Source organism: Sorex araneus, chromosome 1 (genome assembly GCF_027595985.1).
Source record: "Sorex araneus isolate mSorAra2 chromosome 1, mSorAra2.pri, whole genome shotgun sequence".
Classification (NCBI taxonomy): Eukaryota; Metazoa; Chordata; class Mammalia; order Eulipotyphla; family Soricidae; genus Sorex; species Sorex araneus.
The window spans coordinates 44517927-44545479 of record NC_073302.1 but is presented as its reverse complement, the minus strand read 5'-3'; the positions used below and the strand labels follow the sequence as shown (position 1 = coordinate 44545479).

Genomic DNA, 27553 nt, shown 5'->3' with positions numbered 1-27553 from the left:
GGACAACTGCATAGAAAGGGGTATTAGGGAATATTACAGGGTGATCAAAATGACAAGCATTTTGATTGGGATATAGCTTTACTTGAAAAACTTTACTTGTTATAATTCAACACTAACTTTAAACCTATTTATTTTATGTAAGTGAAAGGCTATCCTAAACTTATCAAGTGGATACAAATATAGGAATCGAAGTCCACAAAATGTATGGGCCATATTACAACTGTGAGTGGACTGAAGGTTCGCTAGGCTCTTATCCATAGTTAAATCTCCGGTAAGGTAATGTTAGGCTCCTCATATGAAGTAAAACATAATTCTGTTTTGCTTGTCAATTTCAACGACTATGCCCACCCAGGAGCAGGCATGAGACCGCAAGTTATAAATATTATATTTTGGGAGAAGAGTAGGGGTGGATAACTGAATAAGAGAATAGCAGTTGATTTTGTTTAAATGAAACCCAGTAGAGAATGACATTTCCCATGTATACTTATATTCTCAATCAAATATCTACATATGATTGTATTTTCCTGATGTCTATCAGCTCATCTTTGTGCAGTCTTGAGCGTAGCACATGTTCCAATTAACTCCACTCTTTGTTACAACATGCAATGTTGGGGATCTCTTGCCAAAAAAGGGGTAGGTGGTGGGTTACATTAAAAAGGACTGGTGTGGAATCTGCTGCCAATTCTACACAGAGAGTTGGCAGAATGTGTGTGGTATGGGTGGCGGCTGGTAGAAGGTGGGAATAAAAGGGGAGACCACAGGAAGAATAACATCCTTAAAAACAGACTTTGACAGAGGGTAGCCTTGCTAGTTAGGTGGCCAAGTTGGAGGTGGAGTGTGGAGGAAAGGGGGAGGGAGAAGGTCAACCAGTAGCCAAATTAGAGATGATGAAAAGTCACTGTATAGAATGTAGATTTGGCCCTTCCATTACGCAAAAGTCCTCACTTGGGGGGATGTTTTAGGGAAAAAATCAATATAACAGTAACTTTATAAAGTGGTTTAATCCAAGTGCAAAGCCAGTTTTTATTGCATTGATGACTCCATATAATCCATATAATCCTGACTTTTATGATCTAATCTTAGGCATTTTGTACAATGACTGCCAATTTGAGTTTAGCTTCTGTTACTTAATTTGTGTTCAGTGGTAGATTGAATTATTCCTTCATAGGTTGGGAGATAGTTGAATAGGTTTAGGAATATAGTCCATGTTCTTGAAGTCAAACCAGCTGACTCAAAATTTAAATGTAATATTGATCTAAGTTTCTTTTCTTTTTTTTAATTGTGTTTATACCCCAGAAGGGGTACACCATTCCTGAAAGTACTACAATACTAGGCTGATGCAGGGAGTGGATGGAGCAAGCTTCTATTCCAACTCCTAGCTCTGGAAGTCCATTTAACACAATGTCCTCAAATAGAGGACGTATTAGGGATACTACAATTTGATGTTAGCCAAAAGGCAGAGAAACAATGCTCTAAATATGACATACTCTTCAGGCTGTTTAAGGAGATAAGATTTAATGTTTGCTTTCTATTAGTACTTTGTGAGTAAAGTAGTTATTTCCTCGCTCAAGTGAAATTAATTTAGATGATAAAGAAAATGCAACACAGTAGTATAAACAGAACACAAATAAAGCATAGAATGGAAGAGAGTTTTCTCCATAACTTTACAAATCACACTGGCACTGGAATTCAACTAGTATACAAAGTGTGTAACCTTTTAGATTAATCTGTCTTCTGAATGGCTAAGTTTCTCTTATGAATCATGATAGATCATGACATGTCCACTTAAAAAATTTTAGCATAAAAACTTCCATAACTTGAAAAGGAAACCACTAACTCATTAATTCAATAAACTCAGTCCTTTGAAGATAATTCTAAAAATATGTATTGTAAAATAATATAAAAATAATGGAAATTATGAAATGCATATTAAAAGAGTTCCTATGGCAAAGTGCAACTTTATAGAAAACACTAAATGCCTTGAGTGTTTATTTCTTTAGCTTTTGCATGTTTAGACCACATCCAGTGTTGCATAGGGCTTTATCCTGGCTCAGAGTCCAAAAATCGTTACTGTGAGAGCCTGGGGAACCCTATGGAGGGCAGGGTGCCAGTGATTGAACCCAGGGCCCCGTATGCAACGCAAATACCCTACCTACTATGCTATCGCTCTGTCCCTGATATCTTGACTGTTCTGCTAGATGTATTAAATCTTTCTCCACTGTGGTTTAATATCTTACATGCCTGATCATTAGAAAATACTATTTTCTAGAGCACAGTCAAAAGTTTCATTTACAAAGAACACTTTGAGATGGTAAGTTATGTCAAATACATTTGCCTAGGACAAGAGAAAAAGTTTAAACTAACCAGATTATCTGTACAAAACTGCATAGGTCATCCAAATCATTTCCCCAAAGCCATTTTACATTCTAAGAAAGCAAGCAAAATCAGTTCATGTTTAATTAATGCATGGCATATCTAGCATAGTTATTTTAGAATTCAGCTTTAAAACTGATGCTGTAGAGTTACAGAGCATCGCCCCTGGTGAAATAATTGAACATACGATATTTATTTTCATTTTACCAGACATTTACAGTGTGATTTGATGGAAAGTGAACTATATTGATTGGGTATCAGGAGACTTAAATTTTTCCTCAACTTTACTACTGAGTAATAAGTAAGCTGTTTTACCAAACTTCAGATTCTTCAGCTTTGGAAGAAAACACTTTTTATGTTCTCTTCTAATTCTAGATTCTTTTGCCTTGGAGATTTTACATTTACATAGAGACTCACAAATAACTCATAACTATTCCGGCGGCATCTTCTCCATGACAGTAATACACATATATAACCACTGGAGAAAGAACTGCGTGAATTTGACTCATACTTTTACCCTTATTTAGCCAATAAAACAGGGGTAATAATGGCCTCTAGCCCACAGAGATACAGGAAAGATTCATTGAGTTAATACTTGCAAATACACCTAAATACTGAAATATAGAAGGCACTAATTATCATGTCATTATTAAAATTAGACTTTAAAAATATGTGGACATACTTTTTGTGAAAAAAAAATTACTAAATGGGAAATTTGGGGGTGAATTTTTTAAAAATATATATATTCTGAAATATGTATAAATATGTATATGATATATATATTGATATATAACTACCAGGAAAATGGTTGGAAAAGGCAATTTGGAAAAAAAAAGGTGAATATTTAGAGAATAATCTGTTGCAATTTTAAAAAGCAACCAAAATAAACTGCATAGTTGCTCAAGCACTTTTTTTGGCTTATCTTTTGTTTAGTTCTGTAACAATTATAGAAAATGGGTATTGACGTCTTCTATCTTATATAGTTCTTTATCTCTTCAATTATATCATGATTGGTCTATATTTTTGGATCTCTGAATTTGTGTGTACATGTTTTCTTAAACACTATGCCTTCTTGATGAACTGACCCTGCTTTTTGCTTTTAACATTTCATAAATCGCTTCTTTGTCTTTTAAAAAAAATAGTTGCATTAAAAAGTATGATATTTGTATACCACATCTGGTCACTTGGTTTACTAAACAAAAATATCTTTCACTTTCAACAGACTTATGTCCTTGAATCTAAACTGAATATCTCACAAATTAAAAAATAATTGTATCCTGGGCCAGAGAAATAGTACACCAGGTTGTCTTATGCTGCTGACCTGGGTTTGCTCCCTGGCACCACGAATGGTCCCCAGGAGCCCAACAGGAGTAATCCAGGAGGGATTTGCCTGAAGTTAGCATTGAGAAAGCTGGTTGTGCTCCAAACAAACAAACAAACAAACAGAAATATTGTTGGATCTTAATTTGTTTTTTTTTAATTCAATTAAATAATGTATTTTGACTGCAATAATTTTCAATTTTATATGCAATATTTTGAAGATGTAATCACAGTAAGAGATAAGTAACATAATATCCATATATCTGTCAACAATGTTATAGCAATATTAATATTCTGACTTTTATAATTATGCAATGGTTATAAAGATGGCATTCTTATCAGGTGGGAAATTCTATGATTTAAAAAGTCTTATATGTAAGTTGTTCTTAAATGTTTCAAAGAGAGATTATAATGCAAATGTTGGGAACTATCAGCTGTGTTAACCTAAGTGAAGGCACATTAAGTGTGTTGTTGTTACTGGAGTCACTTCCAGTGGTACTCAGGGCCTACCCCATCTCTGTAATCACAGGCCATTCCTGAAGGTAAGCAGGGACCACATGCAGTGCTGGCGATCAAGCCCAAGTCTGATGCATGAAGGGCAAGTGCCTTACCAAGTTTTCTATCTCTCTGGTCCCTATTTTAAGATTTGTTAGTCTCGTGCCACTAAAATTGTAGGATATCTTTATGAAACTAAAACAAAATCAAGACCAAAATTTAAGAACATATCAGAACATAAAATACAAATAGATCATTGAAGCAAATATTTTTCTTTAAGGATTTCCAGAAGGCAAAATGAAAGAGAAAAATGAGTATAGTTATATGCATTTATATAATAATAAAACATATCAGAACAGGTTAAAGATACCAAAGTAAATATTAAATAAGTTAAGATAAAATAAATATAGACAAAGAAGTTAATACCAGGTCTACCATGGAGAAAGTGAAAGGCACTAAGGACAACGAAAAAATTCAATGTAATGGGAAAATCAATAATTGTCACAGAAAGCAATTAGCTTTACAACTGACTTTTAAACCGCGTAAATGTACACCAGAATCAAGTAATGTAATGAAAAGAATGTGCTAAAACAAAATGACCAATAACAGAATCATGCAGTCAATAGATATATTTCAATACTAAAGAAGAAATAAAGATATGTATAGGCAAAACCTAGCAATTTCTACTGATAGAATGCAAAGCAATAATCTAAATGTAATTTTGAAAGCATAAGGACAATCATTTCAGAGAAAAGTCTCAGAAATAAGAATGATAAGCAGCAGTATATACATATGTATACATATATATATATACATATATATATATATCCTGTCCTCTTGCTGTTCATTGATTTGCTTGAGCAGGCACCAGTAATGTCTCCATTGTGAGACTTGTTGTTACTGTTTTTGGCATATCAAATATGCCATGAGGAGATTGCCAGGCTCTGCAGTGTGGGAGGGATACTCTTGGTAGCTTGCCAGGCTCGCCGAGATGGATGGAGGAATCGGACCTGTGTCGGCCACATGCAAGGCAAACACCTATATATATATATATACATACATATATATATACATATATGAGTGTGTATATAAATACATGCATATGTATATGATATATGTCTCCCTCTGGTGCTCAGGGCTTATTTATGTCTCTGAGCTGTGCTGTGCTTAGGGATCACTCTGTTGGGGTTCAGGGGACCATATGCATGACTCATTATTGAACCCATGTCGACCTTGTTCATGGCAACATCCCTACCTACTGTACTAACTCTTTGGCCTAAAAAGAAAATTCTGATTTGCCTGTATAAAAAATAGCTTAATTTGCATTAAATACTTAAATATTGTTAAATTCATTAAAGTACATGAAAATTTCAAAAAATGAATGAGGAGTTCTTATGGTTAAATTAGTTCAAGCTCTCCTATCATTTAGGGAACAGAGAGGATTTCTTGCAAGATAACTTTTCCAAATTTTTATTTTATTTGATTTTTTAAATTTATTTATTTTTAATTAGTGAATCACCATGAGGGTATAATTACAGATTTATACATTTTTGTGCTCATGTTTCCCCCATACAAAGTTCGAGAACCCATCCTTTCACCAGTGCCCATTCTCCACCACCAGTAAACGAGTGCCCTAGAACAGATGACTGGTTGAAGAAACTTTGGTGCATCTATACAATGGAATACTATGCAGCTGTTAGGAAAAATGAGGTCATGAAGTTTGCATATAAGTGGATCAGCCTGAAAAGTATCATGCTAAGTGAAATGAGTCAGAAAGAGAGAGACAGACATAGAAAGATTGCACTCATCTGTGGAATATAGAATAATAGACTAGGAGACTAACACCGAAGAATAGTAGAAATAAGTACCAGGAGGTTGACTCCATGGCTTAGAGGCTGGCCTCTCATTCTGAGCAACTCAGAGAAGGGAACACCAAGTAAAATGTGGTCAGAGGTCATGTGGGGGAAGGGTGATGCATGCCGAATGTAGACTAGTGACTGAACACAATGGCCACGCAACACCTTTATTACAGACCAAATTTTTATTTTAGCAAAGCTCCATGATTTACAAAGTCAATCATAGTTGGGTTCTTGACATATGACATTTCATAACCAACCCCACCAATAGTGTCAACTCCCTTCCCCTCATGTTCCCAGGTGATCTTTCCTACCCCTCAACCTAGCCGCAACCTGCCATCTTGACAGACACAGTTTATAACTGGTTATTAAAATCTGGGGCTTGCAATTTCAGTGCTCTTAACTCTGGTTTGGAAACTTAGTCGCTATCATTCCTTAACAATACCAATAGATGTAAGATTTATTTTTATATTTTATTCACTTTTTTTGGCTTTGTTGCTGTTATTGATGTTGTTGTTGTTGTTTGTTGTTGTTGTTGTTGTTGTTGTTTTGAGCATTCCAGGTTTGCTCAGGGCTCACTCCTGTGATCGGCAATTACTTCTAGTGTTGCGTAGGGCACCATGTACCATGCCAGTATCAAACTAGAGTCTACTACAAGCAAAGTAAGTGCTTAGTCCTCTGTACTATCTCTAACCCCAGAAAATATCATGTCTAACTCCAGAAAATAACATTAAAGACTAGAAATAGGATATTACGTTAACAGATGGAAAGTAAAGAATGGGAATAACTAATAAAGTAAAATAGATAAAAATCAGGACCAAGAAGATAAGTCTAGAAGAAAAGTTCACACTACGATGTGTTAACCTCTAAAATTGATCCCAGCACTGCAAATCCACTTCATCACTCACAGTGTGTGACCTCTTTAACCTTGTGAATGCCACTAAGCAAAGCAATGATGGGCTCAAGCAGCATTGGGAGTGACCTTTATGTAAAAATTAATATAAAGGGACCGGACGTAGAGGAAAGGGGTCAAGGTGCTTATCTCACACAAAAAGATCCTGGTTCAATTCCCAGCACTATTCTATGGTGCTCTGAGCACTGCCAGGAGTGACACCAAAGCTCAGAGCAAGTATTAAGCTCTTAGTGTGGCAAAAAACAAAAACACAATGAAGAAATAGAAAAACTCACGTGAAGATAAGTATAAAAATAATAAACACAAAATGTAGAAAAGAGATGCATGGAATTATGTCAACATTTGCCATAAATGCAACTATATTAAATGTTCAGCTAATATTTTTTGAAAACTTTAATAAACAATTAGGTTTCAATAGTATCACTGCATCTCTGTCATCCTGTTATTCATCTATTTACTCAAGCAGGCACCAGTAACGTCTCTATTACACTCAGCCCTGAGATTTTAGCAACCTCTCCTTACCCATCTTTCCCAACTATTGGGTCAGGGGAATAAGAACTATCATTTATTGTTTTTAGCATATTGAATATGACACAGGTAGCTTGCCAGTCTCTGTCATATGGGCTGGATACTCTCAGTAGCTTGTTGGGTTCTCTGAGAGGTATATATGTATTTTTTTTTCAGATATGAATTTCAAATATGAATACACGATGGGGAGTTGCAAGGCTCTCCCATGCAGGCAATAGACTCTTGGTAGCTTTTCAGGTTCTCTAAGAGGGAGAACAAGGCTATTAGATGTTGCTTCTGGAAGCGTGGTCTTATGGTTTCTGGATGTTGGCTGTTGGTTGGATTACAAGGCGCCGGGAGCAGTTTGGGGGTGTGGCTGCCAAGCTACTAGAAAATGTAGGGTCTGGGTGGAGAAGGCCCAGTCCTAATTCAAGCAGGCTTGGAGATCTCAGCCCCGGGTCCTGCACACCTGGGTTCCTCTGCCGGTTCCTTCATGTGTGAGGCTCATCTGAACATGGGGAGAGTGGCATTCAATAGTATAAAACCTAAATAGTTATGTATTATAAAACCAATGTATAGAAGCATCAAGATTCTTCCTAAAAGTAGAATATAATACACAAAATTTAAAAGAGAGGTTATTTCTAAGGTAAGTGATGAATTGGGGAAGCATAGACAAGTCACTTCAAGATCTCTTCATATTGTATCCTTTACTTATTGACAGGCAAATCGGCAATATCAGAAGTAATTTATGGATGGATATGTGTTATATTATAGTTTGTGATTGAGACAGAAAAGTCTATTTGACTGTAAAACCATACTGATTAGGCAACAGCACAAAAAACTAATGAGCATTAAGTTATGCCAGGTAGATAAATATGGTAAACCATAAAAATCTCCAATTCTTGAATATGTAAATACACTTTTTACCATGTATTTACTCCCTTGGTAATTTTTCTTTGCAGTGACTCTCTCCAAGAGACAAAGTACATTTTCCCACTCAATCAATGTATATGGGTTGGCTTGTGACTTCATTTGATCAACAAAATAAAACAAAAATAAAGCTGGGTTATTTCTAAGCATAAACCTAAGATGTGTAGAATGTTCTTATTTTTCCTTGAAACTCTGCCTTATAATATATGAAGTTGTCCAAGGAAAAACAAATTCTTTAAAAATGATCTAGTCTGGAGACTTTTTAGTTTTGGAAATGGCAGTGGTAGGGCACAGGTTGGGGGAGGGCAGAAAGTTTGAGCTGCACACCCAATGGTTTCCAGGGTTAACTCCTGGTGGGTACCAGGAATTGAACTGAGGATAGCTAAATGCAAGGCAAGCACTCTACCTGCTGTTCTATTATCTCTCCAGCACTGGAGACATTATATAGACTGTGTGTGTGTAAATGACATAAAATTTTTTAAAGACAAAATTGAAGATTTCATGGGAAAATGCATAGAGATAAAACTGAAATATTCTGAATTCCCCTTTTCTTAAATTATGGTGCTATGAAAACCTTGATGTACTGTGGAGCCATAATATTCATAGGAACTGGTGAACAGAGGTGGCAGAAGGTATTTTTTAACAAAGTCATCAAGGCACTCATGAGGATGGCATATTTTCCATGAACAAGCAGCATAACTTAGTGCTCTGCTCTAGTACTACTCACAGCATAATGGAAATGGCACTTTCAGAATACTGATTCTCCCACTGGGAGCTCAACAGTGAACTAGGAAAAGATCACAGGCTGTGACAGATGATTGGTGAATTAATTAGGTGTTGCACTTTTTTAATGCTATTGTAAATTGCATGTGGAACAGGCACTCAGAGTCATAAAAAGATTCCAAGAAATGCTAAGTGTCACACAACAGTAGGGCAAAATGCAATCAGAATCCCAAGAGAAGTCCAATGCAAATAGAGACCTGCTGAATTTAATCTTAGTTTTCTCCATTTCTGGGAGGGGTGGGGGAATTTAGACTGGGCTTCAGAATTATTTACACTGTAAGTGAGAGGAAGTGATACCTCCTTATTTCTCTTACTAAAGTTTTCTTGTGACAGACTTAACCTCCCTTATTTATAAGCATGCCCATTTCTAAAGCCATCCTGCCTCACATTGCTATATTGAGTGACAGGAGATGTACAAAGAACACAGTGTAAAGAGCAAACATTAGAGACTGTATCTCATTCTCTATAGCAGAGCCTGGCAAGCAACATGTGGAGTACTCGATATGCCAAAAATAGTAACAACAAGTCTCACAATGGAAACGTTACTGGTTCCTGTTCGAGCAAATCAATGAGCAACGGGATGACAGTAACAGTGACAGTGATCTCATTCTCTACATATGAATTTCCTAGAATTTTTATAACCATGTAGGACAAGGGGAATAAGACAGAACAATATTAGAAAAAAAATTGGTTCCAAAGGGAATAAATCCTGAGAATCACCCAAGATGGACCAAGGATAAGTATCCAGGATATGCATCAAGAATAAGCACCCAAGTTATGCAAGTGCTAAGCCTTTCAAACATCTTGCTCATCCCTAGTGCCTCTGTCTTACCATCTTGCTTATCTTAAGTCCCATGCAGAAAGCTTATCTACCCCCACAGTAAAGAAAGTATAAGAAAAATAAGACTTCCATTTTTCCAGGGCTTCCTACTTAAGGACCCCAGGTCCCTTCTCCAACTTTCTTTCCTGTTCTTTTTCAGTTTCTACTAAATTTGGCCAACTCATCCTAGGTCCTCTGCTTCAATCTTTCCTGCTAGAGAACAAGAATATGAGTGCACTATCACACAAACTCTTACTCCTTATTAGCCTTCAACCTTCCTCAGAAGGTTCTCATGCACCTGTATTTAATGTTCAATTAAGTCTGTTTGTGGATGGAGGAAAAAGAGCAAACTCCAGCCCTTTTGAGAGATCCCCAAATGATGTAAATTTCTGTATCCCTATGTCAGCTTCCATGCGTCATGGGGCTACTTAAGACTATCACCTCAGAGTTATACAAGGAATACTCTATTTCTCTCTGGGGATTCATTAACCACCAATGCTAGCCAGACTACATGGAGAATAGAGATCTTTCTCCCCCTAATCCAATATCTGTTATCTTAACCTAGTTTCCCAACTTGTCATATAAACTCCCAGGCTGTGAGGACGACAGTTTTGGGGAGACGGCCACAGTATTTTCAGGCTGTTCATGTCACCAGTGGGATGTGTGTGTTTAGGGACATAAGAGCTGGTATAAGAAGTCCCAGTCTCTGCCTGGGTTCAGGTTCTTACCTTTACAGTAGGAAAAGGAATTTCTCAGGAGATAGTGAAACAGCCTTACTTAAGAAACACAAGACAAAACTGGGTTCTGTAAAATTGAGGAAAGAAAGCACATAACTCCAGCTGAGATACATGTAGCTATAGACTAAAGTGACATAAGGCTTGCTTCTGAGTAAAGATGATTTTACAGAGCTGCTTGAAACTGACCCGTGTGGGTCTTCCTATGCAGATAGCAATCCAACTGGTAGGGTATTGTCAAGGAAAGGGACTTTCAACTTTTGGTAGCCTTTCTGTATATTTTCATTAGGCCTTTCTTCCTATAAATCTCTTTCCTAAGAGGTTTTAGCCCCTACAGTGGGGCTGGCTTTATTCCGAGTAGCAGGTCTTTATATCTAAGAATCCTCTACAAAGGGATCCATCCTTCACATATTTGGGTGGCAAAACACTAATTACCTTTCAAATCATATTCTTTTTTAATGACTTCTTAAAATATGTTACCAGTGGTCCCCACACCACTTTATTAGCACCTCTTTTACTAGCACCCGAGTTAAAATTTAAAAAATTAACTCAAACCTATTCCAATATGTGTCTCTTAAATAACTGGCTTTCTAGCTGGAATACCATAACTTGGGAATCCCATCTATTCATTTTTTAAAAAGAATTCATTTTTGTAGTTGTTTGTTGGTAGACATATCCTGCTAGGCAATATTTTGTATTCTTCAGTTGTGGGATTTGGGGATGTTATTTACTTGCTGCCCCCCATCCTAAATTTTGTCATTGCAGAGTGAGGTGAATGATAATGCTCATTCCATAGTGTTGAAATGAAGATTAATAAATATTACAATGTTTAAAACAATGGTTTACCTGTTACCAACAAAACTGAATATTGACACAAAAATCATGTCTTCTTTATTTCCATTGAAATTTTACCTTTAAATCACTTAGTGTACAAAAGTTTGATTTCCAACATTCTGAAAAAATATTCTTCATAAAATGCAGCTTTCATAGATTTGAAGTACAATGATATTAACAGAGATTTATGCATAAAAGTGTGATTTATCATTCTTCGTATTTTTATAAGTGAGAGGATAAGGAACTAAATAGGAGAGATTATATCTGTCCAATAAAATGGGGCACTTAACTTCACTTTAAATCTCTTTTCTGGTAACAACTGGCTCATGCTGCAAGCATTGCTGAAGTACAATTCTATTTTGACTACTTATTCCATCCTCTGTGGAACTAACATGCAAGGAATGCAAACTGGTTCTCAATGTGGTTCCACTCTCTCAGCAAAGCACCAGCAATGGCTATGAAGAAGACACCTACCAAACACTGCAATAAACACGTTCCTTTTGAAATTTCCAAAATACATATCATCTGTATTTTCACCCATTTCAATAAAATGTAACTTAAAATACATATGGGTATTGTTAACTAAAGTAAAAATCCACTCTGTATGAATAAAAAGAGCACTTTATTTTCCAGAGTTTATAGTATAGCAGTGCCCAGAGGAAGAAGCTAACAGAGTTCTCTTAAGTTTCTTTCTCCCTCCCTACAATGTAAACCTTGCTTTTCTTATACTATTTTGACAAACAGGTCATTCGCAACAGAGGGAATAATTACATTTGAAGTAATAGAAGACAAAGAATCTGTCTGACAGGCCAGTGGCAATTCCAGAATCCTTGCAGAACAACAAAAATGTATTTGGACCTGAAGATCTGTTACCTGAGGCAGGTATGAGGAAATTTAAACCAAGAGCTAAAGATGCATGGTAACAAAGGTTGTTAGAAGGACATTGTGCCTAGTGCTGTCATTATTGTATTTCTTATAATTGACTTACAATTGAATTTAGATTTTTTCCCACAGAATAAAAAAAAAACATAAAACATTTTAAAAGATTTCTTATTTCCACATTTTTTTCTATCCCGCTGTCTGCTGTGCACCAAAGACAATTGTTAGGTTACAAAATGAACAACAGCCATGCTCATGGAATTCATGAAGCTTAAGGAAGTACATAATAGTGATCAATATTCCGGGGGTTTGAGGTTATGCCTGAACATGTAATAATAAAGAGACCTGAGGTATTTAAGTTCCTATTAAGACAGAGCTTAAATTCCATTTTAATAAGATGTTCATTGTTCATAATGAACCAACAATGATAGGTAGAAAGATAAAAATAAATGCAGAAATAATTTAAAGTGAAATCGTAGACTAAAGCTAAAGTTTCTACCCAAATGGGCTCAAAATCAATTAATTCGTGGGTAGACTAAATCAGGGGTACTGTGATCTTTTAAGCCCATGATACTAAAGTTTTATTACTCCTAAAGTGCTGTCTGAAAAACTGGTGACAAAAGAGGACAGTTTTAATTTCTTAGTAATAACTATTGGGACCTAAAATTTAAAATGGAAAAAGGTGTTACGGTGCTTGCCATGATGAAGGTTGGAAGACTTCCAAATCTATCCATTAGAAACATAAGTCCAAATCAATGATTCTCCTTTGATCAGTGAATATGCCTTTAAGGAAAATTTAAGTCAGAGAGAGCTGCAATGGGTAAGATCTGACAAGTTTACCATTTGTAGATAATACAAAAAATAATGTATTAGGAATGAATAGGCAATCAGGTAAGACAGCCATTAGCCGTACATTTCAAGAAGCCATCAAAACTGATAAATGTCTGGAGAGACAAACTATAATTGGAAAAAAGTCACCTAGAACTATCTGGAGGTAAGTAGATAATACCCTGATGAAAAAAATAAAAAATAAAGAGTTCATTGGGACTAAGAATCCTTCATGACAACTCCCTAGCAAGGACATTTATCACAAGCTGAGTTAACTTAGAAAAGAACCTGGAGGGTCAGGAATCCAAAGATACTTGAGCCATTCCAATTTGGAGAAGTCCATACCTCAATATGTGTATTCTCTTCTTTTATTCTATGAGAAAAAACTATTTTACTGTGAAATCATTCAAAATAGGTGCCAGAGATAGTTCAGTGTGTAGGGCACTCACCTTGCATATGGCTGACAAGGTTTGACACACAGCATCCCTTCTATATGGTCCTGAAGACACCACCAGTAGTGATCCCTGAGTGCAGAGCCAGGAGTAAGCTCTGAGCACAGCTTGATGCACCCCCTCCCTCAAATAAAAAAGTGACTTAACAATTCTCTTTTGACTTACAATTGACTCCTGTTGACTTACTCCTTTGTATTGTCTGAAATTTTCTCTAGGAACTGACTTCTTTTCTTGTGAAGAATATAACCTCAGCCTGAGAATCATGGTTTTCCAAACTGCTGGTTGGCAGGGATCAATTCCCGGTTTATGCAGATCAAGTAGGTCTCAGGACAGCTTTACAGCTATTTTAGTGAGGCCGCAAATACCTCGGTGACCATGTCATGCAGGAGCTCCTGCGATCTTTACTAGTCCTCACTTCCCTCATTACACACTTTGCTGATATCAGCAAGAGAGGCACATGGGGGTCTTATACTTCTAGTTGAAATGAAGACGAGACAAACTTTGGCTAATATTAATAAGCTTCAACTGAATGACAGTCCCAGAGCACTCTGAACTCTCCATGATCAGTTTGTTTTTCTCTTCTTGGGAATTATAATGGTCTTCCTCTCTAAGTTCTATCTGCATAACATGAGGCTGACACTCAAGTACAGTAGATAAAAGGGCCAACAGGATTGCCCCATAGCTGGAAGCCTGCTTCATGAGCAGAGGAGAGAAGACAGATGTAATAGAGAAGGGATCACTAAGAAAATGATGGCTGGAGGAATCCGTAGGGATATATGTGTGCCAAAAGTAGATAATGGACCAAACATGATGACTTCTCAGTGTCTGTGGTGCAAGGCATAATGACCAAAAGTAGAGAGAGAGAGAGAGCATGGAAAATATTGTCTGCCATGGAGGCAGGGGGAAGGTGGGAAAGGGGGATATACTGGGGATATTGGTGGTGGGGAGTGTGCACTGGTGGAAGATGGGTGTTTGATCATTGTGTGACTATAACCCAAACATGAAAGCTTGTAACTATCTCACAGTGATTCAATAAAATTAAAAAAAGTTTTATCAGCAAATATTGCACAGATGTCTTCTTCCTATCATTTAGATCCCTGCTTTAAATTGTTTCTCTATTACCAGTTCTGGTGCTTTCCACTCAAAGTCCCATTACTTAATTGCTTGAAAGAAGAGGGAAGAAAAAGAGAGAAGAGGTGAGGAGGGAACAAGGGAGAAAGAGGAGGTATAGTAGGAAGAAGAGGAAAAAGATGAGAAAAAAGTAGTAGAAGGAGAAGTAGGAGAAGGAGAAAGAAAGAGGAGGAGAAGGAGAATGTGAAGGAGAATAAAGAAATAATGGGAAGAAGGAGCAGGTGAAAGAAGGAGAAAGATTAGGAGAAGGATCATAAAGAAAAAAGAGGAGTTAGGAGGAAAAAGAAGGAGGTTGAAGAGAAGGAGGTGGAGGAGGAGAAATAGGAGGAGGATAAAGAAAAAAGGAAGAAGCATAAAGGAGAGAAGGAGAAGAGGGGGGAAGGGAAAGGGACAATGGGACGAAGGGGTTGGAGGAAGAAGAGAATGGGAAGCAGGGAAAGGAAAGGGGAGGAAGAGAAGAATAAAAAACAGGAGGATAAGGAAGAAGTGGAGGAGGAAGAAGAGGAAGAGGAGGTGATGGCAGAAGAAGAAGAAGAAGAAGAAGAAGAAGAAGAAGAAGAAGAAGAAGAAGAAGAAGAAGAAGAAGAAGAAGAAGAAGAAAAGAAGAAAGAATCACTTATTATATTTTTATTTCATTTTTATTTTTTATATTTTTATTCAGGTATTAGAGAGTCTTGATTTTAAAAATATATCTCTCTTCAAAGTCACAGGAAAGTATTTTTATATAGGGAAAAAATTAAAAGGGGGTGATTTTTAGACTACTAAGAAATGTACAGTAAAGTACCCTAATGTTCCCCTGAGAACATGCCATCTGATTTGCAAACCTAGACAAAGCAACGTGTTACAACTTGTGAGAAGAGTAAAATTGAGGCTAAACTCTCTTTGTATTTTGGCTTTGGGGAAAGGATTATTGGTCTTTTCCTCAGATTGTTGTTTTTTCCAATAGCTTGAAGTCTACCTTCACAACATAATTTCAAGTAACTATCCTTCAAACCTTCATTCATTTGAATTTACAATTAATTTTCACTTGGGACTGAATATTTTTTCACCTATTTTTATTGTTAATGGATTAACACCTTATATCATTGTTATAGCATAAGCTCTGTGACAACAAAAAACTTACCAATATCATTTATTTTTTAACTGCATATTATTCGTGCAATAAATTAATGTAATAGGTAACAAATACTGTTGACTGAATGAATAGATGCATGTGTAAGTATGGGAGAAAAATAATTTCTTTCCTGTAACTTCTCATTTTCATATTAGCAATATTAACATAAATTCTGAAATTGCATTAAATACTATTACTATATGTGACCTTTCAAAAGCCATTGTAAAATAAGTGCTAAAGAGAAAGAAGATTAAGATAATATCCTAACCAACACCTCTGTACTACCGAATAAAAGATGAGATGCAGGATTAAGTGATATCAGAATGTTATCTTTCACTACTGTATACTTATTAGATTCAGATTACTTGCAAACACAGGAAAAATTTGATTTTGAGTCTACTAGTATTTTATACACACTTGCAAATAAGTCTATTAAATTTTTCACTGTAGTAATATGCCAAAATGAACAATATATTAAAAGAAATCAGGCTATTTGGATGGTTCAGGCTATAATATAATACACACAAACTCCTTAATAAATATTAATGAATAAAGTGGATAAAGAATAAAGAAAACCACATGATGAATAATATTACTACAGTAAATGCCAGTAAATGCAAGCATGGGTTCCTAGCATCAATTATGGAAAACTGTGTAAGTCAATATCATTGATTCAAGCTGTAGTTTAGTAAAAGAACATTTATAGAATGAATAGAAACATTTTAATAGCTGTTTACTACATTGATAAAATGTAAGCTTTATAGATAAACACAAAAATTCATGTCTGTTATGTAATCCTCCCTCAATATATATTATTACCACTATTTCATGAATTGAGACCGACGGAAATTATGATATACAAGTGATTTTCAATATTTTCTATACAGGAGCACCATCAACAGCCTTCAGTTATGGAATGTCAAAACACAGGATGAATAACAGATCATAACTATTAAGAGTTACTAAATAAGGACATAGTCAAGGTTTACAAACATTCTTAATGTTAGTATCTTCTGAAAAGCTGAGCTTCCTCATGAGCTTTACAAATGGGCAATATCATACTTATACAAAGAAGTGGAAAAAAGAAAGAATATCAATAATTAGCATCTAGATTTTTTCAGAAAATATCTTTAACCAAACAGCTCAACAGAAGTCTGATTGAAAAGTCAATTTTTTTTGGAGGGGGGGCTGGAGCCATAGCACAGCGGGTAGGGTGTTTGCCTTGTACCTGGCTGACCCAGGTTCGATTCCCAGCATCCCATATTTTCCCCCGAGCACCACCAGGAGTAATTCCTGAGTGCATGATCCAGGAGTAACCCCTGTGCATAGCCGGGTGTGACTCAAAAAGCAAAAAAAAAAAGAAAAGAAAAGTCACATTTTTATAAATATATATGTATACATATAATTTATGACTATTACTGAGATGAGATATATATATCTCATATTTATATATATTTTAATGGAATTTATATATATATATATATTTTAATGGAATGAACATCTCCGAATGCAGCAGCTACGTGTACCTGGGTCAAGAACTCAACATGAGGAACTACTTGGAGCGAAACTGAGCAGGAGGAAGAGAGCAGCGCGGAACACCTTCAAGAGCATTGAAGAAGTGGTTAAGAGGATGAAGAACTTCTGGCTCCGGGCACATCTTTTCAACTCCACCGCCCTTCCTGCACTAACATATGCCTCAGAGACATGGGCCCTACGAAAACAGGATGAGAACACTATTTGGCTATCCTAAAGAGGAATTGAAAGAGCTATGCTTGGTGTATCACGTTTCACTCAAGTGAGAGAGGGAATCGGGAGTTCTGATCTCTGTCTATGGTCAAGAATCAGGGACACTGTCTAGTTTGCCAAGGTGTCAAAAGTCAGATGGGCCAGACACGTAATGCGATTTAGGGACAGCCGCTGGACTGGAGTTGTTACCAACTGGATTCCATGGGACTTCAAAAGACCGCATGGCCACCCACCTACGGGATGGTCAGACTTCTTCGTCAAAACTCTGAATGAACAGTTTGAAGCTCTTCATGTTCCTGGAGCGAGCAGATACCATTGGGCTACACTTGCATGTGACAGGAATGAATGGAGACATTGCTGGCATCCACTCAAGCAAATCGAAGATCAACGGGATGACAAGTGATACAAGTGATACAAATATGTGTGTGTGTATATATATATACATGTATATATGTATATATGTATGTATATATACATGTATATACATATATATTTGTATATATATGTAAATATATATATTTTGTATATATATATATTTTGCCCCTGTGTCTGGCTATCTTCACCGGGAGGGAACACTTGGAGAGGGCAGGTTGAGTTTCCCTCCCCACACTAAGCAGAGCCCCGGCAGTCAAAGACCTCCGGAACCCAGCCACAGCCAAGTTCAAGGCCTCTCTCCACACGTTTGGGCAAGCCTCATGCATGAAACCAGCAGAGGAACCCAGGTATGCAGGACCCAGGGCTGAGATCTCCAAGCCTGCTCAGATTGGGACTGGGCCTCCTCCACCCAGAACCCCCATTTTCCAGTAGCTTGGCAGCCACACTCAAAAACTGCCCCAAGTGCCCAGTAATAACATCAACCGCCCAGATCCATAGACTATAAAACGTTCTCTGAAGCGCATGGTTGCATTTGTGGCCGCACAACCTCTTATAGCCTAGTTCTCCCTCTTAGACATCCTGGCAAGATACCAAGAGCATCCTGCCCACACGGCAGAGCCTGGAAAGTTCTCTGTGGCACATTCAATATGCCAAATGCAGTAACAATGATGGGTCTCATTCCTCTTACCCTAAAAGAGCCTCCAATGCAGCACCACTGAGATGAATGAGTAAAGAGAGACTGCTAAAATCTCAGGGCTAGGATGAATGGAGACATTACTGGCGCCTGCTTAAGCAAATCGATGATCACTGGGATGATAATGATGACAGTGACAGTGATACAGTGATATATACATATATTGTATATGTATATATGTATATATGTGTGTATGTATATATATGTATATATATATTTGAATAATATACAGGGCCCAGCACTGGCTGTGTCCTGAGCACACAGCCAGGAGTAAGCCCAGAGGATTGCATAGTGTGGCTCAAAGACCAAAAATATCCAGCTTAAAAATTAGCAAATATCCATGTATCTAGGTAACCTGTGTTGGGCTCTAACTTAAATTTTAAAAGAAGAAGTATGTAATCGGAATGTTTGGTTTTAGAATCTTATATAAATTTAGGTTCTTACCATTATAAGTTAATAAATAGTCAATGGCAACATCTCAGGGTAATAGTTTTTTTTTTCTTTTTGGGTCACACCCAGCGATGCTCAGGGGTTAGTCCTGGCTTTGCACTCAGGAATTACTCCTGGCAGTGCTTGGGGGACCATATGGGACGCCGGGGATCGAACCCGGGTCGGCCGCGTGCAAGGCAAACGCTCTACCTGCTGTGCTATCACTCCGGCCCTCAGGGTAATAGTTTTTATTATTTTCCATATAGTAGTAAACTAAGGCACAGAGACTACACATAATGAAACAATGCTGTAAAATCAGTCTATATCTATTGCTGTGCTGGCATGATAGCACAGTGGGTAGGGTGTTTGCCTTGCATAAGGCTGACCCAGGTTCGATTCCTCAGCCCCTCTCAGAGAGCCTAGCAAGCTACTGAGAGTATCTCGCCCTCATGGCAGTGCCTGGCAAGCTACCCATGGCGTATTCGATATGCCAAAAACAGTAACAACAAGTCTCACAATAGATACGTTACGGTGCCCACTTGAGCAGATTGATGAGAAAGAGGATGACAGTGATACAGTGATAGAATCAGTCTCGAATACCTAGGAGTTCTCACACTAGGCCTGGACCTGTAGCTACTAAAACATTCTGTTCCACAGTTGACAATTTACATCAGATAGATGAAAATCATAGATTTTTGGAAGAAGAAAAAACTAGTGATATCAATTTTGTTGTTTTCTTTAACAGATAAAAAAAAGTAAAGTTTATTTGAAGTGCATTTTCTAATCAGTCATGGGAATAAGATAGTATTTCCAACATTTTTTTCTTAATATTTTAAAAAATGATAGTAAATTAAGAGAATGTAGATGCAAAATGGTGTCACTCTGTATTAAATATAATGATCTAATGATGAATGGGAGGAATATTTCTCCATTTAAACAGCATCAAAATTTTATATAAATTGAAATAAATGCAAATTGTCACCTCTTCAGTTACCAGGCATCAGGTATCAGAACTTCAGTTGGACTAGTGATGTGGGTGAGTGGTACAAAACACAGAGCCAAAACATAGACTGAACAACATGAAAACATGAGATCTAAGCTGAAACCACTGGAACTTTATGATATGCCTGTCAAGTTGTCATGTGGGGAATGGAGCAAGATGTTAGTGAGGATAGAATTTGGGAACAATGGTGAAATTGGCATTGAAACGTTATATGCCTAAAATCAACTATCAATAATTTTATGAACCGGAGTTCCTTAATTAAACAAAAAATAGTTTAAAAGTTGTCTCTTCAACAATGGCCAAAACGAGAACCCCACAATTAAAAGCAGTTAGCTGCCCAAAGAGGTTCTACCTCAACTTCTGCTGCAATCCATTCCGCTTTGCATAACATTCAAATTTTATACTTTTTTTGTTACTTTAAACTCATAATGAATTTACTTTATGTACAGCTCATATGGAATCATAGTATACTTGTATGCTCCAGGACCACTCTCAAGGTTATAATTTTTTTATCTAATTTCATTATGTGGGTTCAGACTCAGGAATATCTCTTAGAAAGCACATCAATTTACAAAGGAAAAATAGGATAATATATCAGGACTACTTAAGCTAAGAAAGAACTGAGTGCACTAAAAACATTCAAAGATGTGATTATTTTTCAGTGACTTTATATCACACTTTTTTTCTATTTTAGATGTCATTCTCTCAGAGGGCCCGGCAAGCTACCGAGAGTATCCCACCCACACGGCAGAGCCTGGCAAGCTACCCATGGCATATTTGATATGCCAAAAACAGTAATAGCAAGTCTCACAATGGAGACTTTACTGGTGCCTGCTTGAGCAAATCGATGAGCAACGGGATGACAGTGATACAGTGAAATGTCATTACATGTTCACTTGATTGGAAAAGCCTTGTGAATGGAAAGTCTAATACTGTGAAAATGAACTTCCCCATCATACTGTTGCCAGGACTGACCTCATTTCCCTTTTATCTCATCCAAGTTAACAGGATGGAAATCCTCGTAAAGTTTGAGGCATATGCCACATCATGCAGGTGATGATTTAAATTTTATCAAAGGTGATTTTGTTTTTGCAAAAACGAGATCAACTCAGAATCTTTATTTTTGAGGTAAAGGATTTTAAGCTCAGTTCTTCATTATACTGATCTTTTGTGTTGTCCTTTTCCTTATCATTTGTTCATTTCCTTATCAGTTTTTTATTTATTTCTACCAAGTTTATTTTTCATTTAACATTTTTAGATTTTTCAGTTGTTAGGTTAGATTGTACATTTGAACTTATTTTTGTATGATTAATTAAAACATAGGAAGCTATAAATGTTAAGATTTATAGTTTTGGCATACAAAACATTTATATCCCACCACCCTCAGTGCCCATGATTCTCTCTCTCTATATATATAAATATGTATACACACATATATGTATATATATATATATGGAATCACCGTGAAACACAGCTGTCTTCATGCTTGAGTTTCAATCACAGAATTATCAAACACCCATCTCTCCACCAGTGCATACTCTCCACCACCAATGTCCCCACCATACGTCCTCCTTCCAACACTCCCCCTGTCTTCATGGCAATTTCCCACACACTCACTCTCTACTTTTGGGCATCATGGTTTGCAATAGACAGTGAGAGGCTATCATGCCTGTTCCCCCCACCCATCTATTTTCAGGACACATCTCCCATCATGAATGATTCCTCCAACCATCATTGTCTTAGTGATCCCTTCTCTATTACAGCTGCCCTCTTCCCCAGCTAATGACACAGGCCTCCCACCATAGGGTAATCTTCCTGGCTCTTGTGTCCACTGTCCTTGGGTGTCAGTCTCACATTATGCTATTTTATATTCAACAATGAGTGCAGTTCTTCTATTTCTGTCCCTCTCTTTCTGAACCCTTTCACCTAGGATGATACTCTCCATATCCATCCACCTACAAGCAATGATGACCCTGCAATACCACTCCTAAGAATGTATTCCGAGAGTGCAAAAACGAACACTAGAAATGACATCTGCACTAGTCTGTTCATTGCAGCACTGTCCACAATAGCCAGACTAGCCAGAATCTGGAAATAACCTGAGTGCCCGAGAACAGATGACTGGTTAAAGAAACTTTGGTACATCTACACAATGGAATACTATGCAGTTGTTAGGAGAGATGAAGTCATGAAATTTGCTTGTAGGTGAACCCTCAGTATATTTTGCACAAATTTCACATCTCTTTCAATTTACTACTGTTACTACTTGAAATACCCTTCTTTTTTTCACTCAAATTTATATTTCTTTACACAGAAAATGCTAGTTTCCTTTGGAATTAAAAAAACTATGTGTGTGTGTGTGTAGCATTATACCCCAGGAGGCTCTCTACATAAAAATCATTCTGTTATTGTAATATTAATTTGTCTCATGGATATGTGAAGTATTAGAAGCAGATACAAAACTCCCGTTCTAGGAAATCAATTTTTGAAAAGAATTTGTTTATTGTTTTATTTCTTGATATTCATAAGAGCCTAAGTGATGTGGTGCTATGTGGATGCCTTCAATTTTATTAAATTAAGATTTTTTAATAGCTTCTAACAAAACTTTATCTTATTGGGAAACTTTGGAGTCTTTTATTTTCTGAAATTTTGTGCAAAAAGGAAATAGTGTTTGCAAATTGTGCAGAAACTGAAGACTAAATATAACAAATAATGAAAGTATTTGTTATACTTGGTAATGGCCAGTAAGTAAAGAGGAGAATGTTGAAAAATGAGACTTTTCAAGTAAAAGAAAATCATACAATCACACACATGAAACAACTGAATGCTTATAAACTATATTCTAGTCCTATAGATGTATTTTTTAAAATAATGGGTTAGTTGACATTATGTTCTCATGATTACTATGTTTAAAGGTCAAGTAATAACAACTTCCATCTTAAATTTATAATATATCTTTACTTTTGCAACTCATGCTTAAGTATTAGTAAAGAAAGTATCTTTAACCATTGCAATTTATTTAAAATATTTGAATATGTTTAAACTGTCTCAAAGGTGTCAGAATGTACAACTATCTTTAACATGTTATGATCAAATATAAAATGGATTGTGAAGAAAAATATTTCAGCTCAGAGATCTCAGAGATAGTTTCTCAATATTCCCCAATTACATTGGACCTAACAAACTAGAATATACAATAAATTAAATGTAAGACTAAATAATAGATAAAGAATATCATTGTAATAAAAGAAAACAGGTCTTCAGACACAATATGTCTCATTTCACCCATTAAAAACAAATAAAATACATTCAATATTTACCTTAAATGATTAAAAATCAACTGGACAATTTAGAAGCCTAAAGAAGCTCATGATGTGACTTTCCAGAAGAATTTCTCAATTCCTATAAAAAAAAATGATAAATACTACTTTTAGAGAAGACATATCTTTTTTTAAATTTCTTATTAGAAAATCACTGTGATGTAGTTACAAACTTATGAACTTTTGTGTTTGCATTTCAATCATACAGTGATCATTTACCCATCCCTCCACCAGTGCCCATTCACTTGCACCAATGATCCCAGTATCCCTCTCACCACCCCCACCCCATGCCCTACCACCCCACCCTGCCTCTGCAGCAGTGCATTCCCTTTTGTTCTCTCTCCTTTTGGGTGTTGTAGTTTGCAATAGATGTACTGAGTGGCCTTCATGTTTGGTCTATAGTCTACTTTCAGCTCGCATCTTCTAACCCGAATGGGTCCTAGACACATGAGAAAATGCTCTATGTTACTAACCTTCAGGGAGATGCAGATTAAAACAACAATGAGATATTATTTCACACCACAGAGACTGGCCCACATCCAAAAGAACAAAAGCAACAGGTATTGTCGTGGATGTGGGGAGAAAGGGACTCTCCTTCACTGCTGGTGGGAATGCCAATTCGTTCAGCCCTTTTGGAAAAGATATATCTTTTTTAACTGTCAATTATTAGCTATAGAATGCATATTAATATTTCACACTGCCATTTATAAACTACCTTTCTACATAGGATTGCTATCACTGTTTTCATTAAATACACAATACAGCAAAGAATATTATGTCTGTCTGAGTCTTGAAAAGCACTAAGAGAGTTCCAGATTATAAAATATTATAAAAATAAGAAACTAAAGTATATGATGTTTAATTTAGACAGAATTTTGTGCTATGAAAATGGAATAATTTGCAATTGAGAGGTTTTAATTTTTATTTATTTTAGTTTTGAGGCCACACCTAGCAATGCTTAGAGGTCACTCCTGGCTCTGTGCTTAGAAATCCCTCCTGGTGGTGCTTGGGGGACCATATGGGATGTCGGGGATTGAACTCAGGTGCTCTACATTCAAGGCAAATGCCCTCCCTGCTGTGCTCTCATGCTGGCCTCTGATAGGTTTTTTGATGCATGCACACTAATAACATAGATACATATTTAGATATAACACATAGTTATAAATCAGGGAGTATTGGATTATCATTTTGTTTTTGTTATTGACTCTTTTTTGGTGAAGCAAGATAGTTTTTATTGAATAAATTTACTTAGAAAGACATCAGGTGAGTAAAAAGAGAAAATACACGCAAAAATAGAAAATACATGAGAAAAAAGAAGAAACAGAGAATACAGACTTCTTCAGAGTAGAAAAAAGGAAGTGGAGAAATAGAGACAAGTAAGCAAGATATATGTTCAAGGGAGAACATGGGCTTGAAGAACAAGTCTATTATTTCTTCTTTTGGTTTTTATTTGGGACCACATCCAGCAGCCTTAGTGCTATTTCCTATGACTGGGCTCAAGACTGGTGAAGAGAGAACAAAGCCAGGCTGGCAGTGTGCAAGGAATCACCCGGCCCACTACACTATCTCTCCAGCCCTTTTTGACTCTATGTATGTGATCCAGTAAATAGTATTAATTTATATTGCAAAATTTTCTTGGAGAAGAGTCATAAAATCCTGAAATTACAGTTATCCTTTTGGTAAGTTCATATGCAAGAAAAAGTGGCTTATATATGTAAATAAAAGACACTGCATATGAAAATATTTCAAAATTCTATAACTGTCTTCCCCATATACTTTCTAAGAAAGAAATAAAATGTCTGCACTGCTACACATTATTACTTCTCTGAATTCCCATAAATGAACACACACCTAACACTCTTAGGTTAGATGATTCTCCTACATTTCCTCACAAAAAGATTCATGTATATAATGTTAAATTCAAGCACAAACAACAATGAAGTTTAACTATGGATATCATTGCCCTAAACATACTTTTTTAGGAAAGTTTCTAATCCATTAAGTGCCAAATAGGGTGACAGGAACAGTGATGATGATAAGATTGCCCCCAATAATTAGATATTTTCCATTTTGTGAATATTACAACACACACAAAAGTAACATCCTCTTGCAATGGTATAAAAAGAGAATTTAGATTTTGACTTAGAAAACAAAATTACCATGAACTAGGGAAAGAAAGTCTTCTATGCACTGAGGAGCACAATCCTTTGAATTATTATAATTCACCTAGATGTAAGTGACATATAATATAATAAACATACTACAATGTATGTAAGAAACAATAATATAAGCGATAGCACAACAGGTAGGGCGTTATTAGCTATAGAATGCATAGCTAATAACAAGGCTGACCTGGGTTCTATTCCTCTGTCCCTCTCATAGAGCCCAGAAAGCTACTGAGAGTATCCCGCTCGGATGGCAGAGCCTGGCAAACTACCAGTCGGTCTATTTAATATGCCAAAAATTGTAAGAACAAGTCTCACACTGGAGACGTTACTGGTGCAGTGCTTAGGAGACCCAATGTGGTATAAAAATCTATTCCTGATCTGTACCATGCAAGGCAAGCGACTACCTGCTTTTACTATCAATCAGACCCCTCCTTTTTGTTGTTGTTGTTGCTTATTTTTCTGTTTGGAGGCCATGCCTGGAAGTTTCTCAGAATTTACTCCTGGCTCTGAGTTCAGGCATTTGTCCTTGGTGGGCTCAAAGGACCAACCACATGGGGTGCTGGGAATTGAACCTGGGTTCAATTCAACTGCCCTACTTGCTGTGCTATCACTCTGGTCCCCATCCTTTTCATGATTTTAAAGATGGAACCAAAGAAGTAGAATAACCTGTACAAGGTTCCAAGAGTATCCTGCCCGCATGGCAGAGCCTGGCAAGCTACCAGTGGTGTATTCGATATGCCAAAAATAGTAACAACAAGTCTCACAATGGAGACGTTAACTGGTGCCTGCTCGAGCAAATCGATGAACAATGGGACAACAGTGCTACAATGCTACTCTGTGCTTAGACATAAAGCTTTTAAAATGGGAACTAATTCATAATAAAATAAAATAGGCAGTAATGTCCCTTTTTAAAATATACAGTTGAAGCTTATAAAAGCCTGAATTGTTTTCTCGGTGTCACTAGGAAGACTACATCACATTGTTCCAATTATTATGGAACAATAACGTAATGTTATTATGTTATTATGTAACATAATAACCAATAACGTCTGCAGTGTGAGACTTGTTGTTACAATTTTTGGCATATCAAATATGCCAACCGGTAGTTTGCCAGGCTCTGCCATCCGAGCAGGATACTCTCAGTAGCTTTCTGGAATTATTTTGAACAAATGTTATGAAGTGATGAATGCAATGGCACTTAAAACTTGAAAACCTTGTTAGTGCAGTTGACCAAAACTTTAAATTTAAGTGTTTTATCAAAATACTTTAGAATTATTAAGTAAAAGTAAATATCTGGGGAAAAAAAAGCTCTCCTCTTATTTTGTTGCTGTTTTGACATATATTTGAAAAGATAGTTATTAAAATGCAAGACAGTGTGCCTTTGTAGCTAATGTTAAATTTAGACTTAACTAGACATTTTATTAAGATTTATAAAAACTTACTATTTCAGAGTATTTTGCATAAAAATGAAACCTGCTGAAATAATAGTACATTCAAAACAAATTGACATAATTTGAGCGACCTTTCCTGCTAAGTATTCATTTTTTAGTAAGGATAGAAAACAGAATTTGTCATTCAATCTTAATTCTAATACAGTGAAGTAGCTATATTATTCTTAATTTTCATGTCAAAAATGGCCATGCTAATACTGAGAATTAAGCTATAAAAATCATAATTTTAATATGGTAAATTATCTATTTACTATGGTAGTAGAATATATATGGGGAAATAGTTATTGGATAATTCTCTTTCACATAAACTAAAACTTTTTTATTAAAAGTAAAATTTTTTCAGTATTGAATGAATCACTCTATAGAGATTCCAGTTAAAATATATTGTCTAGATGATG

At 36.3% G+C, this 27553-nt stretch overlaps 1 protein-coding gene and 1 pseudogene across 6 annotated transcripts in view; both read right to left on the bottom strand.

Moving 5' to 3' along the window:
- LINGO2 (leucine rich repeat and Ig domain containing 2) overlaps window positions 1-27553 on the bottom strand; it is a 1273527-nt gene that overhangs the window by 720043 nt on the left and 525931 nt on the right. For 5 of the 6 annotated variants that reach the window (XM_055140388.1, XM_055140505.1, XM_055140570.1 and 2 more), the window contains one exon: window positions 23537-23618. The exons of the other annotated variant lie outside the window; for it this stretch is intronic. The gene's annotated coding sequence lies outside the window, so the exon portion shown is untranslated. The remainder of the gene's footprint in view (window positions 1-23536; window positions 23619-27553) is intronic. 6 annotated transcript variants of the gene reach the window in all.
- On the bottom strand, window positions 1297-1469 carry LOC129401099 (U2 spliceosomal RNA; annotated as a pseudogene).